The 21,120-nt window shown below is 44.9% G+C and overlaps 1 non-coding gene and 1 pseudogene across 1 annotated transcript; both read right to left on the reverse strand.

Moving 5' to 3' along the window:
- Positions 1-2,364: 2,364 nt before the first annotated feature.
- On the reverse strand, positions 2,365-2,472 carry LOC119038214 (U6 spliceosomal RNA). The gene has a single exon (XR_005080375.2). It is a non-coding gene; the product is annotated as a U6 spliceosomal RNA (small nuclear RNA).
- A 3,663-nt stretch (positions 2,473-6,135) lies between these two features.
- Positions 6,136-7,897, reverse strand: LOC119038175 (peptidyl-prolyl cis-trans isomerase A-like; annotated as a pseudogene).
- Positions 7,898-21,120: the final 13,223 nt, after the last annotated feature.

Genomic DNA, 21,120 nt, shown 5'->3' on the forward strand with positions numbered 1-21,120 from the left:
GATGTGAGAGAGAAGCGCCGACTGGCTACCTCCTTTATGTGCCCAGACTGGGGACTACACATGCCTGGACTAGGGACCACACTTGCAACTTAGGCATGTGCCCTGAGCAGGAATTGAACCTGCAACATTTTGTTTACCTGATGGTGCTCCAAACAACTGAGCCACACCACCCAGGGCTAGTTTCTTCTTGATGAAACCCTTTGGGGGATGTCTACTGCTGGTGGCCCTCTTTACATGTGATAGTGAGCATCTCATTGCCCTTAGCTATGTGCCCCAGTGTCTAGCCCAGGGGCTGTGGTAAAAATCCTACCGATATCCTGTTGCACATATTTACAGTGAGGGTTTGTGTACAGTGAGGGTTTTAGGAGCATCATAATGGTTCCATCCTCTTCTCCCACCTACCAAGCCACCTTCCAACCCAAAGAGCTCAAATGCTCCCATGCTTCTAATTATCACCTCAATGTGGGAGACCTCCTCTAGCCTCTGTGACCAGCCGTGAGCTCCCCCTGTGGCTCTGTCTCCACTTCGACATCCCACCAAATTTCACTATGCTCATATCCAGCTTCTCACATCCTTTCCTTCTCTCCTCCACAATCCAAACCACTGTTTTTCTCTGCAGTGAGAATTCACTCAACAAGTACTTAATTGAGCAGCTACTATAAACCTAGCCCTACAATAGGTACTGGAGATCCAAGAATTACCCAAAATGGTGACTATCCTCAGGGAGTTTTTGGCTAAGTGGGGGTCATAAGGAGAGACTCTTGACATGAAATGGTATGAGGTGAGGCCAGCATGGGGGTAGAGCCCTCTTACAGGTTATTTCACTAACCTTTGAGCCCTTGAGCACTCAGGAAAGCCTTTCTGGAGGGGATAACTTTTGAATTCAGTCTTGGATTATAATAACTAGCAAGGTAAGAAATTTAGGAAGGCCATATTAGGGAAAGGGAATAGCAAGAACATAGACATGGAGACACAGTGGCATAGTGTGTGCTGAGAACATGGAGCATTCTGGGGTCTAATGTGCAGGGTAGGGAGTGGTAAGAGATGTGTTAGTTAGTGTTCTGTCTCCTTTTTCTTCACCTCCTCCTAGTCCTTTGTATGCAGAGTTGTGGCTGACTCCTCCTCAGCAAGCCTTCACCCCTGCCACCCATCCCACCATAAGGTGAATGATAGAGTGGGTTGGCTGATCACCTGGTATCTTCCTACTTTGACCAGTGTCTTCCTGCTGTCACCAGTAGGTGTGAATGGTGATGTCCCTCCTGGGGGAAGTGGCCTGAAGGAACCATTTGAGGATGGGAGGTTCCTTGAGGTAAGTCAGCTAACCTAAGGCCCTGACCCTGACCTTTCTCTGGGCTCAGCTCTTGGTCTGAATACCAAATCACCTTGGTGTGTGATTTCCCTTTGCCTCCTTGGTCCCTGAGTTTGTTCTAGAATATGGTTCCCAGATGCTATCTGGTTCCTTGAACAGGATCCATCTCTGTTGGCACTGACATTTTGTACATGGCAGTACATACCCTCAGGGAAAACAACCCACTCATGGACTCCAAGGTATCCCTGTAGGTCCCTGCCTGGCCCAGTTCCTGCAACTCCTATGCAACTGTCTGAGGATTGGGATCTTCTAGGTGAGGCCAGTTTGGAGACTTTCTTCTCTAGCCTGGTTGTATATGTGTGTGCATGTATGTGTGTTGAAAGAGCTTGGCAGGAAGCCAGTGTCCCAGCTGAGAATCTGTTTCCAAGGCCCAGAGGAGGCTGGATACTCCTACCTACTGGCCTTGGTTCCCAATCATCTATTTACCACAGTGGGAATGTTTCATCCTGGCCAAAAAGAAGTCCTAGTCCCAAATCCATGTCAAGGCTTTTGGCTCTTGTAAGGCAGCAGGTATGGACCCACAGGATGCATTTTCATGATAACGAGAGCCAAACAATTCCAAAGCTGAATCTGTTGTAAGGAACCCATTCATTTGTTTCTTTATTCCAGGTCTGTGCCACAGCTTGTGCTGGAAATTGGGGGGTAGTAGGGTGAATAAGATAGAGTTCTTGAGGGGTTCATGGTCTAGTATAGGCAGGGAGCAGGTTCTGTGATGCACATGTTCAGTGGCACTGGGCATAATAGCCAGCGACCTCCATAGGAAGAGGGGGGCCAATGTCTCTTCAGTGTCTGCTAAGTACCTGCTTGAGGCTGAACTCTCCTCCCGAATTATTTAACTTCAGCCTCACAATTGCAATGATGAGAATATTACTATTCCAGAGGTGGAAACACGCTCAGGTAGGGTAGGCAAAACATCCAAGGTTACAGAGCATAGAGTGACAAGGATAGGCTTTGAATGTGGACAACCAAATTTTAGAGATTCCACTCTTTTTTTTGTAAATATGGAACACTTCACGAATTTGCATGTCATCCTTGCACAGGGGCCATGCTAGTCTTCTCTGTTATTGTTCCAATTTTAATGTATGTGCTGCCGAAGCAAGCACTAGAGATTCCATTCTTAATTCCTGGAAGTTTACAATCTACTTGTGGTGGAAGGGTGACCTATGGAATTATTAGTGAGCATCAGACTAAAGGTATGGTTCTGGGCCTTAGTGTGTGACACAAACACAGTTGGGAGGAGCCCCCAGGGGGGAAAACCCTGAACTTTACTTGAGAGTGGTTCTGGAGTTGGCAGAAGTGATCTGCTGTTCCACTGGGCAGCGCTCCTGGCCCGGCTTTCCGAGATCCACAGAGACAGGTCCCCCTCACCCTGACCTGTTCCCAGAGGCAAAAGGAAGTGGCTTCAAGTCTTAGGATCTCCTGTAGTCCTCAAGATGGAAGAGACAGTGCCCAGGAAAGCAACTGGCCTAACTGAGCCTACTTGGGGTTCCCTCCTGGTGCTTCCTACAAAGCAGAATTGGGTCATCCTGGTAGGGGATGGAAAGGCAGTGGGGAGTCAGATGCTTTATCTGTAAGTTGGGGATAGTAATTCTGCCTCCCCTTGCATTCAGAAGTGGTCATGATGAGTATGTGGGACAATATTTGTGAAAGTGTCAAGAAAATCAACCTCTACAAAAGAATAAAACATGACTCGCACTTCTACCTTATTTTCCCATTTCAGTGGGTTTTCCCTGTCATTAATGTTTTTTAAAACCAACCAACCAAGCAGCTCCCCCACCCATCACAATACATTTATTTTGTATCTACTTGTTGCCAGTCACTTATAATGCAAAATGACTTATAATGGACAGATAAGATAACCTCTTACACTATTTTAAATTAGATGCATTACTTTGCTGAATCTTTTCCAAACCATACCAGGTGGATACTATGTCTACAAGAGATGAGAAATTTGAAAAAGAAAGGTAATTTGCCCCAGGTCACAGAGCTGGTAAGTAACAGAGTCTGCATTTGAACCCAAATTTTTTGATGCCAAATGGCTTGCTTGGCTAATGATATAGTGGCTTTGAAGGTTTATATTTTTATTTAGTGAAGGAGGCTCTTTCAGTTCCAGGAGACCAAAGCAAACAATCTATCATGTCATGGTTGCATTGAAACTCCCTTGGTAAAGGGCAGTAACTCAAGGACTATTTTACAGATCTCTTATCTGTAAAGATAGCTGAACCAGGATGCCAGGAGTTCTGTGGCAGGCTAATCTGCATACTGCTGAGGAACTTGAGAAAGTCCTTGCAGGAGTGTGTTTACAGCTCCTGGAAAAGATGGAGAGATGGAGAGAAGGATATTCAGACAGGTATGGAGTCAGATCCCTTATACCAGGGCCAAGAGGCCCCTGAAAGATACACCCCTGCTCACTGGTTGGATGCCCCTTGGCATCATTATTGTAGGTGAGCATCACTAAGTTGCATGGAACACAATTCATGTGCACCAGCTCATGAACTGTGAGTGGGGTGCAGGTCCTGGTTATTGGAGCACTACAGGCTTCTTTATATGGAGTGAGGCCATCTAAAGTGAGGCCAGGCAGCTCATGGGAAATAGATTTGGGAGCCACCAGGTAGAGAGTGCCTTCTTTCTGTCTCTGTCTCAAGTCTCCCATTTCTCTTGGGTTGTATAGCCTTTGCTCTCTGCCTCTTTCTCAGCCTCTATTCCATTTTCCTCTGTAGTCAGGATTCCTCTGCTTATTCATGGCTCATGCGCTCTGCATACCCCCTTCTCCAGCTTGTTTGCCATAGGTCCAACCATGACCAAGACTCTATACAACACCAAATGCCCATCACTGTCTAACTCTGTCTAACTTCTTGAGAGAAAAAAAAAATCTGATTTTAGCCAATGAACTTAATGTTCTTAGGTCAAGTATCTATCTCTGGCCCAATAAGAGGAGAGTATGTGGTACAAAAATGGCCACCTAGGTTTGCCCCTTCATCTGGGTCTGTGGGCAGGACAAATACACCTAAACACATCTGCCATAGACCAAGGGCAAGCCGTTGCCATTTGTCTCACTCTAGACCATGGGCAGAAAGGCAGAACCAGGCTCAGTTTCTTGTGGTCTTATTTTCTCTGAGTAGGCAGCTACCTTCTGAAGGTTCTGAGCAGAGAGCTTATGCCCTTGGGGAGGCCTGCAAGACTACAGTTCCCTGCTGGGTTTCTATCTGCCTTTAACTCATTTGAGTCCATAAGAAAGGGAGGGTACCATGGGAGTCATGTATCCACAGTAGTCAAGAATCTAAGAATACCATTTCCTGAGCATCTCCCATGTGCCAGGTACTGTGCTCAACATTTTACCCATGGAATCTCATTTAATTCTCATAGCCCTGCCAGGAAAAATGGGCCCAATTATAATTATTACAAAAATGAAGACATATTAATCTGTTCACCAACTATTTATTGAGTCCTTACTGGGTACCAATGCTGTACTGGGTACTGGGGGTACAATGGTACACAATGGCCACCATGGCTGCAAGCTAACTAGACCAGAGACCATGTGCAGGAGTTGGTAATATACATGGTCCAGCACAAATAACACCTCTTTTTTATGACAAAATCTTTTAAAAATATTTTATTTATTTATTTTTAGAGAGAAGGAAAGGGAGGGAGAAAGAGAGAGAGAAACATCAATGTGTGATTGCCTCTCATGTGACCCCCACTGGGGACCTGGCCCGCAACCCAAGCATGTGCCCTGACTGGGAATCGAACTGGCAACTCTTTGGTTCGCAGCCCATGCTCAATCTACTAAGCTACACCAGCCAAGGCACAAAATCTTTTATTACAAAATTATAGTGTGTAATTCTGTAATATAACAATATCACACTCAAGCACAATATATGGCATTTTAGGTGAAATATTAAAATTAAAACTATATATTATTACACCGATATACCCTACCAACCACACTCAAGCAGGCATTACTTCTGCTGAACCCTGTCTGTATTTATCCCTTTCAATCCTCAGAAGAACCCTATAAAAGGGTTTCTCTTTTTAACACTTTTTGCAGGTAAGGAAATTGAAGTCTGGAGAGGTTTAGTTCTTTATATTAATAGAAGGTCACACAGCTAGTGAGTGACACAATCTGAATTTGAACCCAGGCCTAAGAGCCTCTTATGTAATTCAGAAATTCTTGGTAAAGATAGATTTTGCTGGCCAAGGGGGACCTGGGAAATAATGTTCTCATGGTCTTTGCCTCAGCGGGTTACTTTGATTTCTGAAGGAGTGCTGGGGAGTAGGGTTCCTGGGTGTGCTCCTCCCACCTTCCTGCTTTATTCCTAGGACTTTCCCTCTTTCTTTCTTGTTGTTTAAGTTTTTATTTCTTTTTAAAAATTTTTTTAAAGATTTTATTTATTTATCTTTAGAGGGGAAGGGAAGGAGAGAGGGAGAGAAATATCAATGTATGGTTGCCTCTCATGGGTCCCCTGCTGGGGACTGGCCTGAAACCCAGGCATGTGCCCTGACTGGGAATCGAGCCACTATCCTTTGGTTCGCAGGCCCGCACTCAATCCACTGAGCTACACCAGCCAGGGCGTTTTTATTTCATAATCATAAACTTAACTCTGCAATCCAGCTGGACTTGGAAGGGGTAAGAAAAACATGGCACCCAATGAACTGAGTCAAAAGCATGAAGATTTTAGAACATTTCAAGCAGATGGGGGTGAAGGGGTGTTCTCCTGAGCTGCTGAAGGGATGCTCTGGTGATTAAGATAAAACACAAGTCAAATTTATGAGAGTTGTCCATAGTCGGTAATGGTGATCTTCTTGCTGGTCTTGTAATCCCTGGACCCGAAGCACTCCATGACTGTCACAACATCCGTGCCGTCCATCACCTGGCCAAAGACCACATGCTTGCCCTCCAGCCACTCAGTCTTGGCAGTGCAGATGAAAAGCTGGGAACCGTTTGTGTTGGGGCCAGCATTTGCTGTGGACAAGATCCCAGGATCTGTGTGCTTCAGGATGAAATTCTCGTCACCAAATTTTTCTCTGTAGATGGACTTGCTGCCTGTGCCACTGTGGCCTGTGAAGTCACCACCCTGCACATAAATCCCAGAATGATTCTGTGATAGCAGGAGCCTTTATAACAATTTTTTTCTCCCCAGTGCTCAGAGCACAAAAGTTTTCTGGGGTCTTTGGAACTTTGTCTGCAAACAGCTTGAAGGAGACGTGGACCAAAGGCTCACCATTGGCAGTGAGGTCGAAGGACACAGTGGGGTTTACTGTGGCTGGACCTAGGAAAACCCAAGGTGGTGTGGTGGCAGTGTCTGCAAGGCATCCAGGACTTTATTTCTGCTTCTTGGCCCCATTCCTGCCCCTCCCTGTGTGGTGTTCACCATTTCAGTGTCACAGAGACCTGTGGGCTTTTCGTAGGCCACATTGCCATAGCATGTATAGTGATCCAAATGTTTGTGTCAGATTATAATTCATATGTTGAAATCATAGCCCCCAAGGTGATGGCATTTGAAGGTAGGGTCTTCAGGAGGTCAGCAGGTCATGAGGGAAGAACTCTTGTGAATGGGATCAGTGCTGTTAGAAGAGAGGCCCTAGAGAGTGCCCTCACCCCTTCCTCCATGTGAGGACACAGCGAAAGGTCTGTGACCTGGAAGAGGACCCTCACTTGACCATGCAGGTGCCATGATCTTGGATTTCTAGCCTCCAGAACTCTAAGAAATAAATTTCTGTTGTTCTTAAGCCACAAAGTCTGTGGTCTTTGTTATAGTAGTTTGAGGGGACCAGGACACTGTTTCTGTGTCTGGGAATTCTGCTGACCCAGCTGGCTGAGCAGGGACATGTTTGTCTGTGGGTGCTCCTGCCAAAAATTTCCTGAGTGCTATGAATCTCTCCAATGTTGGGGTCATGTCTTTATGAAAAAATAAGCTCTGTGTGTGTATGAGAGAGAGGGGCGGGTAGAGAGAGAGAGAGAGAGAGAGAATTAGACATCAAAGGAGGCTTGAGCATCAGGACTTTTAATGGGCGATGTGACAACGTGACCATTCTTCACTGGCTGTCAGAACAGCCAGCCAGGTTCTGCTACATGCATACTGTCCTCCTGCTTCCTTGAATATCAGCTATGTTAGGTTAGGGGTCATGTGGCAGGACCCTGTCAGAGCTCAACCAGAACCACGTGGGGCAGCCTTCCTTCTGGCTCTGGGAATTCAGTAGACGAACCCCAGCAGAGACCAACTGGCTTGGACAGCTCTCTGGAAAGTGTGAGGGCCTTCTCCCTCTGCCTGTTTGCTTTTATCACTGTGTAGGGAAGGAACTTCTGGCTGGGAGTTTTTAACTCCTAGGTTGTTATAACTAGCTCCTTATGTTATAATGAACTCAGAAGCCACCAGTGAGAGTGCTGGTGAAGGAACAGTCCTGTTTTGGATGAATTGGGAAAATGAAAGAGGACCTTGGCCCAGGACTCCCATTTCAGCTGAGGAAAGAAGACATGACAATGTCAGAACACTGACCTGGCAGGGAGATGTCTGGCTTTGACGTCATGGAAAGAGTAAAAATGTAGGAGTCAGGGGCTTGGAGCCAAGCTAATAATAAAATAGTACTTATTATGGGCTGGGTACTCCTTTAAGCACCTTACAAGTTTTAATTCATTTAGTGTTCACGACACTGTGAAATAGGTACATCATTGCCTCTATTTCATAGTTGATGAAATGGAGGCCCAGAGGAGGTTAGTGACTTTCCCAAGGTCACATAACCTATTAGTGGCTAAGCAGACAGTCATGAGCTGTGTCAGCCTGCTGCGTGACCTGGGCCAGACCCCTGGGCCTCTTTCCATGCCGTAGCTGGTCTGGTGTTGTCTACTGTGTTTTGACACTTCAGTCTGCAACCCCCCCCCCGCCCCACCCCGTGCAATGGTGAGGGGGTAGAGTGTTTCTTTCCAGGGACAAAGGGGCTGCCCAGATGATGCCATCACTGAGTTGCAGAGCTGGCCTTTCCTGGTTGACCACACTAGTCATTAATCCCCATGTGAAACACAGTTTGGGACCGGGCTCCAGACCTTGTAGTTGCTGCCATGTTTTCCTGTGCCTGATAAACGAGTCTGCTGAAAGAGGCTTGAAGAGCATCTGTGGAAAGTGGTTGTGAGCAAGATCATTTCAGACCTTTTTACAATTCCCATCCATTCTGAGGCTGCCCTGGGACCAAGAAATGAGAGTGCTCACAGCATTGGGAAGCCATGCTCTGAAGGTCTTTAGAGTCAGAGGAAGCCTGTAAATAAAAAACGTAAGGTCTTCAGGGAGAGGAGCTGTGCTTTAAAGAGCAGTTTATGTCATCCATTTTACTGCATTTGGGAGACTTGGCCCGACAGGGGAAAGGAGGGGCCCAAGGTTGACCAGCATTAGTCTTAGTGCTAGGACTGACTCTTAGGGCTACTCCTGGTCTTCCTTCCTGCCCAGCAAACACATGCGGAAGCCTGTTACACCGCTTTGCATGCATTATCTCCATTTAATCTCTACATGGAGATTAAATCTCCATGTAATGATACATGGAGATGGGTGCTATTAAACCTACTTTACAGATCAGGAAATTGAAGCCAAAGTGGCAGAACTGGGGTTTGGCCCCCAAATACTTCCTTATTATTCTTCATGCTTGCTTTTAATATTAAGTTCTCTTTATAGCTTCCAGAGCACTTTTTCTTTGATGCACAGATTGTCTGGTGGCCATTATTCCTGAGCCAACAATTAGGATGGCCATTCCAACTTCAGACATTCCAGGTTCAAATCCCAGCTCTACCATTTACTAACTGTGGCCTTGAGCAAATCGTGCAATTGTTGACACCTCATTTTCTATTTTGTAAATTGGGGATATTAAAGTCTAAATCACTGGGCATTTTTTAAAGGATAAAATGAGACAATCCTTGGGAGTCATTTAGGACATCAAGTTAATAAATTATTATTATTATTTTTAAGACGTACCAATATTTGATACCGAGTCTTGTCCTGAAAATCTGGACTTAAGTTTGTTGTAACCATATGCTAAAGCTTCTCTGGCTAGTTACTAAAGAAGGACCAGCTGTTATGGTTTCATTTGTTAATGTCTGTGGTAGGCTGAATAAGTGGCACTCCAAATGTCCATGTCCTAATTCTGGACTCTGTGACTATGTTACCTCACATGGCAAAAGAGATTTTGCAGAAGTGGTTAAATTAAGGATCTTGAGTTGGGGAGGTTTTCCTAGATTATTTGTGTGGGTGGTGTCATCACAAGGGCCCTTAAAAGAGGGAGGTGGGGGGACAGTTAGAGAAGCAGATATGATGGCAGAAGCAAAGTCATCTCTGAAGATGAAGAAAGGTCCCTGAGTCAAGGAAGATGGACCCCCTCTAGAAGTGGGGCAAGGCCAGGGAACAAATTCTCCTCTAGAGCCTCCAGAAAGTATGCAGCCCTGCCAACCCATTCAGGACTTCTGACCTGTAGAACTGTAGGGCAATAAGTTTGAGTGATCTTAAGCTATTTGGTTTGTGGTAATTTGTTACAGCAGCAGTAGGCAATCAATACAAGATTCTTATTTAAGATTTTCTATATAAATTCCATAGGCATTTCTAAGCACCTCCTTCAGGCCAGGCGCTGTGCTAGTACTTCCACCTGTATGTTTCTGTGAACAGTGTGATGAGTGTGGTACGGAGAGTGTGTTCTTTGATGTAGAAAAGTTGAGCAGGAATCCCAGTGTTACTGCTCACTAGTGGTATGATCTGGGGCAGCCACCTGCTCTCTTGAGCCTCAGTTTTCAAACCTGTAGTCTAACACATGAAAAACACTTTACATGAGCCTAGAACTCAGTGGATTCTAACCCAACATAATGCTGCTATTTATTCCTCCCATCACTCTCTTCCCCAAGAGAGCCCTCTTGTCTTACGAATGCAGCCTGCTGTGTATGGAGCTCTTCTGGGCAATCAGCAGCCTGTCCAGCAGCCCCAAGGACAGAGTTAGAACCAGGCAGTGGGGAAGAACTCACTTTCAGCCAGGCTTTCCAGAGGTGGGGCCAGCTCCTTGCTAACTTGTTTGTGGGTGGACCCAGGAGTAATGACTGACCTCCCCTGGGCCTGTCCTGGGCCACATGGGTCTGGAAGAGACATTTGGCTAGAGCCTCACATTGTGAAGAACTTCAAATACAGAGTTTTCTTTCTTTTTTTAAAATATATTTTATTGATTGTGCTATTACAGTTGTCCCATTTTCCCCCTTCACTCCCCTCCACCATGCACACCTCCTCCCACCCACATTACCTTTAGTTCATGTCCATGTGTAATACATATAAGTTCTTTGGCTACTACATTTCCCATACTATTTTTACCCTCCCCCTGTCTATTTTCTACCTACCATCTATGCAACTTATTCTCTGTACCTTTTCACCTCTCCCCCCCTGCAATATTCTCTGTTGATAACCCTCCATGTGATCTCCATTTTTGTGGTTCTGTTCATGTTCTAGTTGTTTGCTTAGTTCATTTTTGTTTTTGTTTTAGGCATGGTTGTTAATAACTGTGAGTTTACTGTCATTTTACTGTCCAAGTTTTTTATTTTCTTTTTCTTAGATAAGTCCCCTTAACATTTCATATAATAAGGGCTTGGTGATGATGAACTTCTTGAACTTGATCTTATCTGAGAAGCACTTTATCTGCCCTCCCATTCTAAGTAAAAGCTTTGCTGGATAGAGCAATCTTGGATGTGGGTCCTTGTCTTTCATGACTTGGAATACTTCTTTTCAGCCCCTTCTTGCCTGTAAGGTCTCTTTTGAGAAATCAGCTGACAGTCTGATGGGAACTCCTTTGTAGGTGACTGTCCCCTTTTCTCTTGCTGCTTCTAGAATTCTCTCCTTTATTTTAATCTTGGGTAATGTAATTATGATGTGCCTTGGTGTGTTCCTCCTTGGGTCCAACTTCTTTGGGACTCTCTGAGCTTCCTGGACTTCCTGGAAGTCTATTTCCTTTGCCAGATTGGGGAAGTTCTCCTTTATTATTTGTTCAAATAAGTTTTCCACTGGTGACTGTTCCTCTTCCTCTTCTGGTACCCCTATAATTTGGATGTTGGAATGTTTAAAGATGTCCTGGAAGTTCCTAAGCTTCTCCTCATATTTTTTTGAATTCTTATTTCTTCATTCTTTTCTGGTTGGATGTTTCTTTCTTCCTTCTAGTCCACACTATTTATTGATTTGAGTGTCAGTTTACTTCCCATCACTATTGGTTCCCTATTTATTTTCCTTTATCTCATTTAGTGTAGTCTTCATTTTTTCATCTAATTTGTGACCAAATTCAACCAATTCTGTGCCTGATTACTAGTGTTTTGAACTGTGCATCTGATAGATTGGCTACCTCTTTGTTGCTTAGTTGTACTTTTTCTGGAGCTTTGATCTGTTCTTCCATTTGGGCCATTTTTTTTTTGTCTTGATGCATCTGTTACATAGTGAGGGGTGGAGCCTTAGGTATTCACCCAGGAGGGTAACACACATTGCTGGTTTGTGATGCTGTATGTGGGGGAGGTGCCCAAGAGGGAACAATGGCGCTTGCTCTGCTCTCTGCCAGATTTCAGTCACTTCCCCTGCTTCCCTAAAACACACTGGGCCCTTCTGGTGCTGATTCCCAGGTAGGTGGGCTTGTATACATTGTAGTACCCTGTGGGTCTCTCCAGCAAACTCTCCTGTGAGGCTGGGAGTTTCTCCCACTGCAGCCTCAACCCCCACAAGTGTTTTCAATCAGTGATTTGAGGCTTTATTTTCCTGAGCTGGGGCCCTGGGTTGTGTGATCAATCCCACTCCCCCTTTGTTTCACCTGGTTTATCTGTGATGAATGTGGGACTGCCCAGTCCACCACTGCCTTGCCAGCTAGCTGCAGCCTGCTTGCCTCAGTTTGCCAGTCACTGCTTTGCTGTGAGTCCTCTCTGCCCCTCATACCAGTATGGATGAATGTGTCTACTTTAACTCCTTGGTTGTCAGATTTCCATACAGTTCCATTTTCTGTCAGTTCTGGTTGTTTTTTGTTTTAAATTATTGTCCTTCTTTTGGTTGCATGAGAAGGCACAGTGTGTCTACCTATGCCTCCATCTTGGCTGGAAGTCCAAATGTGGACTTTTGATGCTTTCACCTCCTGAGGTCACATGCAGTCACAGAACCCACTGGTGAGACTGAGCAAAAATGATGTGCATCTTGCCATATTGCACCTGTGGCTCAGTCCTAGCCTCACTCCCTGTGGTACTCCCTGTTCCTCAGGAATACAGGCTTTATTTCATGACTAGCTCAACCACATTGTAATCCACTTTGGGTTGGTGGGTTAAAACAACATTTTGGTAAAGGTACACACTGAAAACTTTCTACCTTTTTCTTCTTTTTCTTTTTGCATTCTGGCTTTGGCAATTCTTAATTTTTCACTCCACTCAGAGCTTCAAGAAAATGGCAGCAGCCAGAGTTCATCCTAATCTCATGAAGGTTTGCCTCTAGCCAGTGTCTGGAAAAGAAGTAAAAAATATAACAAAAATATTCACTCCCCCACATGTGAATAAAGGCCTCCCTCTTTGCATCCCCAACCCATTCATTATCTTCTGTAATGCTCTCCACAGCTCTCTGAGGGAGGTGTTCTTATTCTTCTGACCTGACAGTTAACCAGGGCGAACAGGCAGAAAATGGCAGAAACAGGCTGCGCGGGCACACCACTGCCTGTTGTCCTTTACCAGCAGCATCTGTTCTGATTGCTCAGGGCATGTGCTGCATTCAGGGTCACTTGTTAGATAGAATAGGACCCCTGTTTATGCCCATTTTACAGAAGAGAAAACTCAGATAGGAGGGATGTGTGCAAACCATGCAGCTGAACCCAGGGCCTTTGGCTCTGAGGATCCATGAGCTTTTCCCACTGCCCAAGCTGCCCTTCTACCTAGTAGGTTAAATCATGCTGGCTTTAAATATCCCATTACAATACCTTACTTTATTTTCTTTTTACTTCCTCAGAAGTGCTGTAAAAATATTAAAAACCAATTGCTGTCATCTTTTAGACCGCTGCGTTTATGAGATGTAGCTTTCAAATGAATGGAAATGATCAAAACGCCCTTCCCATTCCATTCTGTGGGGCATTTCATATTTATACAATATTTCTGAGGGTTATCATAATAGGGCATGTGCACTTCGGGCATTAATGAAGTCAGCTCAGTGCTGGTTCTCATTTCATGGAGCTAATTGTTAAGTGTTTTGCATACTTACAATTGAACTAAATTATTCTAAGCTAGCTGGTTTCAGGAAGTGTTAATTATATTTCAGTAAAGGAAAACCAAGGCTAAAAAATCATCCATTTAGACCTTATCTATTTATGAACATCTCATTCTGGAGATCTCAAACATGTATTTTAACACCATGTGAATATTGAGATTAATATTCCCTCACTAAAGAAACCTTTATTCCTTCCTCTCTTCTTTGAAAAGGACTTCTCCCCACCCCTGCTGTGCCATCCCATCCTTCCAGCTTTACTCCGCAGCCTAGTCTGGAAGTTGAAAAAAGCCTTTCTTTGTATTTCTGGCGCCTTGAATCTTTAGGTTGGGTGCCAAGAACAGCATTAGCTTCATTCATCTTGAGACCAACTGGCCTTCTGTAAATGATATTAAGTAATTAATTTATGGGTCCCGCACAGGCCATTTAAGACCTTGTGCTCCCTTCCTTCTGGGGTTATTTTTTGAGGAAGCTGTTTAAAAGCCTGGAGTTTTCAACTGGGACATGTGTTAGAAAGGCTGAGGGACCAAGCATTTCCACTCAATTCTGCATCCAGGGGAGGGAATGGGAGGATGAGAGAGCATAAGGTCTGAGGTGGGCAGGGGGTGGGGCATGGGGAAGTTGTACAGCGCCTGCACTCGTTGCATTAGAAGGTCTGGATGAATGCTTAACAGGAAGTTCTAGCTTCTTTTGCATCTGTTGTACAACTTTTCTATTTGTTTTTAGCTTTCTGTTCATTCACTCATGCATCCATTCACTTGCTCATTTGGTGCACACATACTGTGCTATGGACAGTCCATCACACAAGGGTACTGGACCGGAGGCTGGGTGTGGAGAGCTGGGGATGGCAGGGTCCCCACCCTCAAGACTACTCATAATGCATAAATATACCTAGGTGTCAGACCCACTTGGATGGCTTGTTGAAGCATAAGGTGCTGGGCCCTACTGGAGTTTCTGATTCAGCAGGTCTAGGGAAAGATATAATTTGTATATTTAGCAGGTTCCCAGTTGATGCTGACACTTTGATCTAGGAATCACCTTCTGAGAACCACTGCAGGAGACTCATGGGATTTGGGGAGATTACATCCTGAGACCATCTTGATTTGTATCTAAATTTATATATACATGATTAGACATTTTCTTGGCTGGCATATGAGAGGTGCACTTTTTTTCACAAATAAACTTTTTTCCCCATTAAAAATCACTTATCTCATAAATAATGAATAGAAAATAACCAATATGTGTTGAGAAGTGGATGTTGCATGGTTAGTTGTGTATGAGACAGCGGCACCATTCCTCTCCCCACCTCCCACACTAGCCTTCCAGAGTGAGATTCAAAGCTACACTTGTAAAAGATGACAAATTACTCCTTTGCAGAGATCTCCAGGAATGCTCACATGTATATGGGACCTTGGGGGAATTAACATTTAAATAGCACCAAATGTTAGTTTGGTGTTAAATCTACACATGTCCAGGTCTACCCAATGCTTATGTAGACTTGGTCACTGAAGAAGATGTGGTTACCTCGAAGAGAGAAGAGGATCAGGGAAGGTCACAGGGGAAGTGGTGAGGTGACAATTGACCTGGGATTTGTAGGATGAATAGGAGTTTGTTAGCATTGCAGTGGAGGCCGGATCAAGTACAGTTCTGGCAGAGGGAACAGTCTCTGCAAGGTACAGAGGTGAGAAAAGGTAAGGCTTGTTCAATGAGCATAGAGAAGGGCTACAGACATTGCTGTATAACTGCTTGCAAGGGGAGAGGAGGGAAGAAGGTTAGGAGATGAAGAAGGATTACGGAAACCTAGATTGCTAAGTGGAAAAGCTAGACTTTATTCTGAAATACTAGCGATAGAGAATCAGTTGGGATTTTTTAATTTAGGGGAGTGACTCAAGATGGCTGACACAGCCCTGGCTGGGTGGTGCAGTTGGTTGGAATGTTGTCCTGTGCACCAAAGGTTTGTAGGTTAGATCTGTGGTCAGGGCATATGCCTATGTTGCCGGTTTAATCCCCAGGCAGGATGTGTAGGGGAGGCAACCAATTGATCTTTCTCTCTCACATTGATGTTTCTATCTCTATCTCTCCATTCCTCTCTCTCTAAAATCAATAAACATAGTAAAACAAATTTTAAAATATTTTATTCATTTATTTTTAGAGAGGGGAAGGGAGGGAGAAAGAGAGGGAGAGAAACATCAATGTGTGGTTGCCTTTCACATGCTCCCCAGTGGGGACCTGGCCGGCAAACCAGCCATATACCCGGACTGGGAATAGAACTGGTGACCCTTCAGGTCACAGGCTGTTGCTCAATCCACTGAGCCACACCAGCCAGGGCCAATTTATTTTTTTAAATTTTTCTAAATTTTCTAAATTGATTATGCCATTACAGTTGTTCTATTCCCCCTCTTCATTCCCCTCCACCCTACGCCGCCCCATCCCCACGGCATTACCCCCCCCTTTAGTTTATGACCATATGTCTCAAGTTCTTTAGATTCTATATTTCCCATACTATTCTTGCCCCCCCCATCTATTTTCTATCTACCATCTATGCTACTTATTTTCTGTACCTTCTCCTCCCTTCTCCTCCTCTTTTTTTTAAGTTTTTTAAAATTTTTTTTATTATGCTGTTACAGTTGTTCTATTCCCCCCTTCATTACCCTCCACCCTACCCCCCATCCCCACCATTACCCCCCTTTAGTTTATGACCATGTGTCTCAAGTTCTTTAGATTCTATATTTCCCATACTATTCTTGCCCTCCCCCCTATCTATTTTCTACCTACTGTCTATGCTACTTATTTTCTGTACCTTCTCCCCCCTTCTCCTCCTCCCACTCCCCTGTTGCTAACCCTCCATGAAATCTTCATTTATATGTTTCCACTCCTGATCTAGCTGTCCTTTTAGTTTGCTTTTGTTTTAGGTGTGGTTGTTAATAACTGTGAGTTTGTTGTCCTTTCACTGTTCATGTTTCTTTAACTTCTTTTTCTTAGATAAGACCCTTTAGCATTTCATATAATAAGGGCTTGGTGATGATGAACTCCTTGAATTTGATCTTATCTGAGAAGCACTTTATCTGTCCTTTCATTCTAAATGAAAGTTTTGCTGGATAGAGCAATCTTGGTTGTAGGTCTTTGGTTTTCATGACTTGGAATACCTCTTTCCAGCCCCTTCTTGCCTGTAAGGTCTCTTTTGAGAAATCAGCTGACAGTCTGATGGGGACTCCTTTGTAGGTGACTGTCCCCTTAACTCTTGCTGCTTCTAGGATTCTCTCCTTCATTTTAATCTTGGCTAATGTAATTATGATGTGCCTTGGTGTGTTCCTTCTTGCGTCCAACTTCTTTGGGACTTTCTGAGCTTCCTGGACTTCCTGGAAGTCTATTTCCTTTGCCAGATTGGGGAAGTTCTCCTTTATTATTTGTTCAAATAAGTTTTCCACTGGTAGCTGTTCCTTTCCCCCTTCTGGTACCCCTATAATTCAGATGTTGGAGTGTTTAAAGATGTCCTGGAGGTTCCTAAGACTCTCCTCATTTTTTTGAATTCTTGCTTTTTCACTCTTTTCTGTTTGGGCACTATTTGCTTTCTTCTGGTCCACTCCATTGATTTGAGTCCCAGTTTCCTTTTCATCGCTATTGGTTTCCTGTGCAATTCCATTCATTTCAATTAGTTTCACCTTCATATGTTTCTCTAATTCGTGGCTATAATCAACCAGATCTGTGAGCATCCTGATCACCAGTGTTTTAAACTGTGAGTCTGAGAGTTTTGCTATTTCTTCATCGCTTAGATTTATAGGCTCTGGGGCTTTGAGATCTTCTTGAGCCATTTTTTTTCTGTTTGCGCCCGTTAAGTATGAGGAGCGGAGCCTTGGACTCTGAGGTCACTGGGTTGTGACACTGTATGTGGGGGTCTGGTCAGAGCGGGGAAATGGTGACCCCTTCTGCTGTTTCTCGCCTCTGGGTGAGGAGCAGAGCCTTAGGTGGTTCACCAGGGTAGGTCCACTCAAGTTGCTGGGTTATGACGCTGTATGTGGAGGCAGGATCAGAGCGGGGAAATGGTGGTGCCCTCTGCTGGCGCTCGCCGCTGGGTCCTGCCGGGTCCTGTTTCACCGCCCACTCCCTCGCTGGTCTATCTGCGCACGAATGCGTGACCACAGTCAAATATTGGCCCTGCTCTCTCGCTGGTTCCCTGCGGTTGCTCGCTGGGTCGCTCACTAGGTCCACCTGTTGCAGCCCTGCGCCTGGGTTCCATGTGCCTGAGTCCGTCTTACTGAGTTTTTCTGTGCAATCCCGCTCCACCAGCTGCTGGTTTCGCCCCTCTTACCGGTCAGGCTGAAGAACTTGTTGTTATCAGACTTCTGAAAAGTTCAATTTTCTGTGTTCTGGCTGTGTTTTCTGTTGCTAATATTTAGTTGACTCTAAACTTGGTTGTGTGAGAAAGCATGGCATTTCCACCTATGCCTCCATCTTGGTGGAAGTATATTCCAGCCAGGGCCAATTAAAAAAAATTAACAACAACAACAAAAATGACTGTGAATGGGTTGGTGTGGGATTAGAAAGGAAGTCTGTCAGGCTGGAAGACTAGTGGGAGGTAAAATTAATTAAAATAAAACAAAAGCTTCAGTTCCCCAGTAGTAGTAGCCATGTTTCCAGGGCTCCTTTTCTACAGGTAGCTAGTGGCTACCCTTGGACCATGCTTGCAGAACTTCATCATGCAGAATGCTCTCCTAGACACTGCTCGTCTAGAAGCGAGCCATGGTATCTGAGTGGGCATATCCTCTTGAATCCATGGACTCCTGACTGCATGGAGAGAGGGGTGCAGCAGAGGAGGAACAGAGTAGAGCTCTCAAAGTGCAGGACATTCTTGCCCAAGTTCAAGGACAGTATGTGAGTGGAGTGGAAGCAGTGCTCACAGGCTGCTAACAGAGGTTAGAAACAGGCTGCTAACAGGCGGTGGAAACAAAGGGAGTGGCTGGAGAAGCCATAGTCAGAGGAAAGATGGCCCAAGCTGAGTCCTAGAAGCCAAGAAGTGAAAGCCACTGGTGAGAAGAGCATGAGCAGGAGTGATCAGGGGGCTCAACCTGGACCAGCAGTTTTATTTCTCTTAGAAATATGACCTAGGACATAGTGGCTGAGTTCATTAACTGTGAGTGCTGTGTTGGAAGGCCATTAGTGCAGGGGACAGAGCCTGAGGCTGCCTTGTTTGGGAGGCTATGAAGGCTGTGCGGGGGAAGATGAGAAGCCTGTATAAGGACAAAGAGGAAGAGGTCCGTGCTGCTGAAGGTGCCAGAGGCAGAGACTCTGGGTCTGATGACCTTCCAGTTTCCGAGAGATTCTCTGCTCTTCCTGTGACACCTTCGGAATGATGCTTCCTGTGACGTCTTCACAACAATGCTGCCTCCACTTGTAACCAAGAGTTTCAGTGGGTTTCCCTTTATTACAACCCAAGGCTCTATAAACACATTGACTCCCCAGCACCCAGCATAGGTCATGGCATGTACTAGGTACTCAATCGAAGCTTGCAGAGTTGTTGAATTAGTGGGACATTTGACCAATGGATAAGAATGAGACAAGCAGAGGGAAGGGGAAGGGATCCTGATAGATGTCCCCCTCTCTCCTTCACCCCCTTGGCACCTGGAATGTGGTGACCCCCCCCCCCATTCCTCCTTCCAGAGGCTACACATGTGGCTGGCACTGTTTCCAATATCTCTCCTTGCATCACCACACTCTCACATCAGTTTAGGTGGTGGTTTAGAGCCAATTAAAATTTATATGCCACAGGTAGTGAGTGAAGTCCCAAGGATTAATTTGCTCAGGAGAGTATTAATCTGTGTCATAGCACTCCTTCAGCAAACAGGGTCAGATGGAGACAGGGAGGCACCTTTCCTCCTGTGTTTTACTGTAAATGATTTAATTGGTCCCACTGGGCTGGAGGTGGTGTGTGGCTTTGCCTCCTCTGAGCACTATGAATGGGCCCCCAGCATTGCTACCTGGAATCCAGCCCCCCCTCCGAACTGCCAAGCAGGGCCTGCTACCCCTTCCCTTAACTGGCAGAGACGTGCCCTTTCTTGCCAGCACTCCCTGTGCTCTGTGCTCTTCCACATGGCCCCTGGGGCAAGGCAAGGGAAAGAACAGTAATGAGCCGATCCCACCAGCCCCCAGGATTTGCCACTTTCAAAACTGTCATTAGAATCCTTCTCAGTTAGGAGGCAAAGTGAATCAGAATCCAAGTTAATAATATGACAATGCCCAATTGTCCAGCCAGCCACCTTGCCTCCCAAACAATTTAAAGAGGAGGAGAAAGGATTTATTAATTCTGAGACTGCAAAATTAGGGCTTCATGTTTGACTGGATGTGAGTCTGTCCAGTAGGCTTTGGTGCTGGGGTTTGGGACACCTGACTTGTAATTGAATTTCTTTCCTGACCAGAGCTTGGCTCAGAAGAACTTTGTCTCAAGGGTACCCAGCTTCCTTCTGGAGAATCTAAACTTCAGCGTTGCAAGTCAGAGCAGTTACTGCAGCTGGTGACCTTGGAGTGCAGAAGGTCTTAAATGACTTGCCCAGAGAGTTAGGCAGTGACAAAACAGTTGGCATTCATTTACTATCATGGCTAGTAGTTCTAGATTTGGAGCTGGTTGCGCCTGGATTCACATCCAAGTTCTATACTTAGCAGCTGGGTGCCCTTAGCCAAATTACCTAACTTCTCTGAGCTTTCTTCCTTATTATTAGAATGCATATCAAACCATCTAACTTACAGGGTTGCATTATGTAGATTAAGTGTTTAGCACAGTATCTGCAAATAGCCAACTGTTTTTAAAGTATTTTATTTCTTTACATTTAGAGGAGAAGGGTGGGAGAAAGGGAGAGGAGAGAAATATCATTTGAAAGAGAAACATCCATTCGTTGCCACCTATACATGCCTTGACCAGGGACCCAACCTGTAATCCAGATATGTGCCCTGATAGGGAATTGAACTGGCGACCTTTTGCTTTGAGGGACGACAGCCAGCCAACTGAGCCACACTGGTCAGGGCACAAATAGCCAACTGTTAACAAATAGTAACTTTTATTATTGTTATTCATAATAGGAATAACAGTAAAAAACCCCCTCATGTGTCCTGCACTGTCCTCTCTTGACCTCTCTCAACCTTACCTTGTAATAGGAAGACCTGTCCTGTCTGCCTCACCTATATCTCATTATAGTGAGGCAGGAGAGTGGAAGGGACATCTTTGAAAAGGACATCATTGGTGCTTAAGCATAGGCATTATTATTGCTAATAAGCTAATTTGAAGACTGTAGAATCATCTAGGAATTTTAAATTAAAAATATTTTAGCATTACTATTTATTGGTGGCAGATATTAAGTTTTTCTTACATTCCATAGGGAGAAAAAATACAGCATAAACAATCATTCAAAGCAGTACTTAACTCACAAGGCTATTGTACTTTTGATCTGGACCATATGCAGAACCTTTCTCTGGGGGTGGCTGGCTTGCTCTGATGATATAAGGGAGGAAGTTCCAAACAAAAGTTCCTTTTGGCTTCAG

This window comes from Artibeus jamaicensis, unplaced genomic scaffold (genome assembly GCF_021234435.1).
Source record: "Artibeus jamaicensis isolate MK-2021 breed Jamaican fruit bat unplaced genomic scaffold, CSHL_Jam_final contig_332, whole genome shotgun sequence".
NCBI classification, from domain to species: Eukaryota; Metazoa; Chordata; class Mammalia; order Chiroptera; family Phyllostomidae; genus Artibeus; species Artibeus jamaicensis.